Source organism: Euwallacea fornicatus, chromosome 15, assembly GCF_040115645.1.
Source record: "Euwallacea fornicatus isolate EFF26 chromosome 15, ASM4011564v1, whole genome shotgun sequence".
NCBI lineage: Eukaryota > Metazoa > Arthropoda > Insecta > Coleoptera > Curculionidae > Euwallacea > Euwallacea fornicatus.
Genome location: NC_089555.1, coordinates 805943 through 811942, shown reverse-complemented (window position 1 = coordinate 811942; position 6000 = coordinate 805943). Strand labels below are relative to the sequence as shown.

At 38.4% G+C, this 6000-nt stretch overlaps 1 long non-coding RNA gene across 1 annotated transcript; it reads right to left on the bottom strand.

Annotated features, from left to right (window-relative positions):
• Nucleotides 1-1526: 1526 nt before the first annotated feature.
• LOC136343590 (uncharacterized) lies at nucleotides 1527-2447 on the bottom strand. Its single transcript, XR_010732805.1, has 2 exons — nucleotides 1868-2447; nucleotides 1527-1729 (listed from the first exon to the last, which is right to left on the bottom strand). It is a non-coding gene; the product is annotated as an uncharacterized lncRNA (long non-coding RNA).
• Nucleotides 2448-6000: the final 3553 nt, after the last annotated feature.

The following is a 6000-nucleotide window of genomic DNA, read 5'->3' as shown; positions in this document are numbered from 1 at the left end:
GTTATTGTTATTAGGGCCACAATGTCCGGGCCGCGTACCTCAAATAAATCATTCGAACTGTTAATGGGCAGAACAAATACGTTTCGAATTTGATGCCATCAGTCAAGCGAAGCGAAAACGGTCGTGATGTAATGGTGCTTAACTTGAAGATGTTCCAATCTGTGACTCACTGTATGACAATATTAATAAGTTAAATAATAAATGATTTTTTCCGCAATGATCTGCTGGACCGGGCACGGGTCATTCTTCATGCACATTGTCCGAAATGGAGGTCGGAGTGAAGAGGAGCCGACAAAAGCTAATGGCAACGATTGCTGGGCGGATGAGTGATGGGTTAACATTAATCTGGTCTATAGATCAAGGACTGCCCGTTTGGGGCTGAAAGTTCATTTTCCCCTTCGGGAGAATGTCTCACTTAAATAGTTACCAAAATGAGTAATATTGTCAAGTGCTTCCATCATCAAGAGTACTATTTTTACAGTAGTAATTGTTAGGCAGGTGGCGTAAATTTTTCAAGGTTGGACTCAACAAGTGATTAATTTCTTGCACTTAATCACAACAAGTAACATTAGGTATAATAAGATGTCTATTCTGGTCAATTATCTCAGAAACATTCTTTCTGAACCGTAACCATATACACACGTGAAGCCAGAAATTTATGTTACGCGTAATTTTGATATCGCATGATTCATATTGCAATGCGGCGAATAAATTTTCATCCACATATAAGGCCAAAGAAAAATAAAAGCAAAAACCTCAAAAGGTACGTCTGGGTGCTCTCACCTTTCCCATAATAAATTTAAAAGACGTTTAATGATATAAACAAGAAGAAAGGCACAACCGGAGGATAAAACGTAAATTATTGGCGTCAAATCTTCGAAATTTTAAAGCCGTGTAAATCACACCAGAAAAAGCTCTAATTTCTTTTAAACCCTCTTATTTAGCTTCGTGTGAATCTCTGACGTTCAGTCCTTTTTAAGCTACATAAATTTAGACACTTTCTATGTACGATTTACAAGGCATATTTATCGCCTTTGTGCAAGTGCTAATAAATTTTACAAATAAACACATATTCCGCGCTCATAATACTAACCTTTCGGCTTCGTCATAAATCTAGCGAAAAGAGAAGCTCGCGTTCATTAATGAACAACATCGTTTCACCAAGGAAATGAAAATGTCAAATGAACGCATTCATGAATACGCTTGAGAACGCATTCTTGAGTTTGTTTGAAGGTTTTCTCAGTGCTTGAAAATCAAATTAATATATTCATCAGAGAATCAATTAAATGACTCATTCTCAGAGAATTGGTTCGGGCGCGCTGATCAAAATATCCATCAAAAACTCTGGTTTCAAGACTTGCGGAGTCAAAATTCCACCTTTTCCAAATCGCAAACGTAACATAATTGACCTGCGAGCAGGGAAAAATTTTACCATCGATTGTTGGATTTTCTTGGAGCCTTCGCACCAGCAACTCTAGAATTTCTTGACAACGATTTTGGGGATCTTTTATATTTGAAAACGGAACTGAATGACTGAATAGACGATTTATTTTCTACAAAAAACGCGTATTTCAGACGTATCGGAGGTAGTCCAGAAATCTGAGGAGTGCGCCCACACGGCTGTCTGGAGCTTGCACAAAGGACTCTTGAAATTTTACAGGAAAACTGGATTTTTTGCAACTTCGGAACTGAGGGGCACGAAAGGAGTCTTGGATGCCATTGCAGTCGCCTTGAATCAATGAGGCTAGTTAATAGTCAAAAACATTCATATAATATTTACCTTATATAAAATTTACATAATATATTTTATGTAAGGTATATAAAAATATACGTGATATAAAAATTGAAAGGGGTTTTAAGATTTTACCATTTTGCGGTATGCAGGAATAGGCAAGGTGTGTCACAAAGTAGCAGTGAATTTAAGTTACGTTTTTTCTCATGGAATCGCAAATTTTTTAATTCACCCTCGCATCCTAAATGCATTTTATGTGACATGTTCCATGGCTAATTCTGGCGGTTCCGCAGCTATTGTAAAACTAAAAAAAAAGGAGATTGTTATTATGTAATACATACTTAGGTCTATTGAAGGAAGTGCTCAAGATGCGCCCCCTGACCGGCTTGACAATGAGGCAAATTGTAACACAATTTCTCGACACATATCAGCGTTTGACCGGTAATGAGCCGGCATTCGTCAGGAATTTTTCTTCCTAACTAATTTATTTAAATCTGCCGGTTTCATGGCTCACACCTTACATTTTAAATGACCGTATAGAAAATAATCGAGGGGCGTCAAGTCCGGTGATCTCGAGGGCCATTCTATTTCACCTTCACGGCCTATCCAACCGGCATAATCAGTAAGCTGATTACTACATAGATTGAACCAAAAAGAAAAAAAACAAATCATTATCGTCGTAATTAATGACACTTAGAATGGCGTTCGAAATCATCTGATTTGTCGCATATGCACATTTTGAGTATTTGATCCAATAAAAATAAGTTAGTTTGATTTTCTTCATGATTCAATCATAACTTCAGTTCACTGCTACTTTGTGGCACACCTTGTATATTTCTGGATACCGCAGAATGGTGGAATTTTTAAACACCTTCAATTTTTATACAAACAGTTTTTTAAATAAATTGTGTATTTTTCGAGATATTTCAGGATTGCCGGACTTGTCGTACACAGTGTATATTAAAAAAAGGGAAAATATTAAAGTCCGGATACTTTCTAGACAGATTGTACTTTCAATAGCAAATTCAGAAAGAAATTCATAAAAGGCCCACGTTTTATAGAGTAATATCTCTTCTTTGAAGCGTAACTTAACTGATTCATTTATACAGGGGAAATCCACAAATAATAAAGCTGTATCTGCGTCGTTGGATTGAAATCAGTTTTGAGAATTTCTCTAGCTAGAGAATTTTTTTAAGTATCGACCACCACATTTCTACTTTTATTACAACAAAGGGACGTGGTAACGCACTTACCCCGTTTACACACTTACTTACTTCACCTTATAAAGCTTTTTTTGTTACTCAATCCCCTGTGGCAGCTGGGATTTTATAGAGCAAAGTTCATGTTGCGGTAAGTCCAAAAAAGCCTGTTTTTCGAGATGCCGAAAGAGAAACTTTGTTCGATAAACTTCCCGCTTTCGAGACGCACAAATTCTGAGAGAAACTTTTCCTCCCAGAGTTTATGAGATATGTAGGTCACATTTGGGGGATGGTTAGTTTCTTAAAGCCTCCTCTTGTCTGTCTAATGATACCATCGACGATCTACTTTTATAGTATTCACGATTTCTCCAAGCGTTGACGGCAGGACCTCCACAGCATTCCCTTCCTCGGTATTTGTTCCCCATCCTCACCACCTTCAAAAGATCTCTCTCGGGTATTCAAAGTTGGATACCAAACTTGACTGTCGAGCTCAGGTCCGACAAGAAACAAGATCCTTAACAATCTTTCTTGCGATTAAAGCATCAGCAGTTCTAAAGATATTTCCATTTTCCGAGGTAGGAAGGTAACGGCCACAGCTTCCATTATGTTTGCACAATGTTGTTTATTTTCACGCATTATGTTCTTTCATAACCTACGTCACGCTAATCATTCATTTACCAATATTTACCAGTCGTTTTTATCTATGAAGTGCCAATGTAAATATTCGTCAATAAGTTCTTCGCGGGCGCATATTGGAAAAACAGATGTTTGAGGCCTATAGAGACCGGAGAAAAATAACTGAAATGGTGTTTGGATAACGTTAGATTTGTTCCGTTGATTGTCTACTTCTGCTTAAGTCAATTACACCATCCGGACTGCCGATGACAATAATTAATTACTCCTACTGCTCCTGACGGTTCTAAGGAACAATCCGACACTTTTTTGACAGGTCCCCATACAGGATTGTGCGCTATCAGTTCTTGACGTGAAAGTGTCAGCAAACGTTCCCTGGAAGCATTTCCCGGGAGGATTTGACGCGCGGCGTCGCTGCTGACGTCACGACGTCACGCCGCTACAACATGTAATTGACGCTTAAAAGCAAATATTTACTATTGATATTATTGACGTTTTTCCTGTTGGTTTCGCAACAACCACACGGAAAATTATTATGCCACTAAATTTGTGCGAACTTCCCAGTTTACGTGATGGTCTAATAAACCGATCCTGGTAGCACATCGTAACAGATTACCAATAGGTTTTCATGCTTAATTTGACAAGTAATGAGAATCGATTTGCATCCACGTTATTCGACGTGATTTCGCTCACGGAAAACATTTGACGTCTATTAATATTGATATAATTAGGAAACCGTTAATGTGACTCGTAATGTCGATCATTAATTCCAGCCAAGAGCTGCTCGCAGGATCGTAAGTAATTCGCTAAGCTCTCCAAACACCCTGTATAAGTATGAAATTGACAAGAGAGACGCTAACTATATGGTTAATTAAACAGCACCTACGAAAATAGTTGTTTTAGGTCAAACTGTAAAATTTTATTCATAAAATTTTCTGAATGAACGGAGTTGCGTAACCAATCGAGTGTACTTGCAGTGGCAGCAAGACGCTTTCTCCGGCATTTAAGAGGTATAGAAACGCTTAAAATCGGCGATAATTATTCACTCGATATTATTTGCTATTAATCAATCTGTCATAAAGCCGATAAGTGGAGTAGCTTTCCCATTTTAATTCGGTCTATAGAGCGACTCGGTGCCACTCCATCTTGTCGCTCGGAACAATTTTGACCACAGACCAGTTTCGATAGGCATTAATACGCACATGCTCCCATATGCAAATCGACGGCCTTAAACATCATTCCTGAATCTATTGTTTCGTGCCACGATACACAAAGACAAAGCGTCACTCCGAATTGGGCAATAACTCTGACCATTCGTCCCATATGTTCGCTTAATGATAAATAGCGATTTATAAATATTAAACTAGATTCTTACAAGATTTTGTCCTGCCCACGATTTCCTGCCCGTTGGCCGCCACAGGAAAAATGGTGGACGTAGGCCGCGTTCGCAGGTATTCGGAAACATGTTGGTCGCATGCACGGCACGAGCCGAGACTTGAGCCACCACACTTTGGGCTTTGACTCTCAATTCTTTATTAAACGGCTGCGAAATTCTAGTAGTGGAGCCTTCGTGATTGAGAGATTTCGGAGCCATCTTGAGGACGTTAAAACTTGATTTTTTCACATCAGCCTGTACAGTAGAGATTCGGGCCTGATGCCCCTCTCATTTTATATGGACTCGCCGAGGCTAAACAAAGTAACTTTGTCACCGCATTAAATAAGGGCACGTAAGTTAAAGTAGATGCAAAGATCCTTAAAATATTTGCAGGGATGTTATGGTTTTTTCAGAAAAATAATCAGTGATGTTTTCTAAGCAAGTTCTTTACAAAAAATTTTAATTTGCGCAGTACGTTAATAGACACTTGTTATTAGGTACTTAATAGCATGTTAATATCTGCCTCTCTCGTAGCTTTTGAATGATTAGAAATTTCAAAAAAGTTTTTACACAAAATTTGTTTTGAAAATATCACATTTTTGAAAAAGGGTAAGTCTCTGTTAAAACGTAGCGTCGGCGTAGCGACGCCGAGTGTCGCCTTCTATATTTTAATACTTTCGCATTTATTTTAGCCGACGCCCTCTTATTTAATGTGGTGCAAAAGTGAATTCGCCAAGCCCATTTGTTTTCGTATAAAACAAGCGGGGCGTCGAGTTTGAAGGACCCTGTACATTATGCCATTTAACCCTAAATCCATCTCTATTATTTTTCGAGGAATATAAGCGAGAGCGAAAGTAACTTTAATCTGAAGTTTACAAATTGCGAGAGAGATAATATGGCGTCGAACTTTCCATGATTTTGGAAAAATTGCCGGACCCGAGGGAATCACACGACATACCTTCTCAACAACGCAAAACCGATATACAGGGCGTCTTTGAAAGGTTTGTACAAAATTCTTGCGCATATTTCCGAGGAGAAAACATAACGATTTATCCCAATTT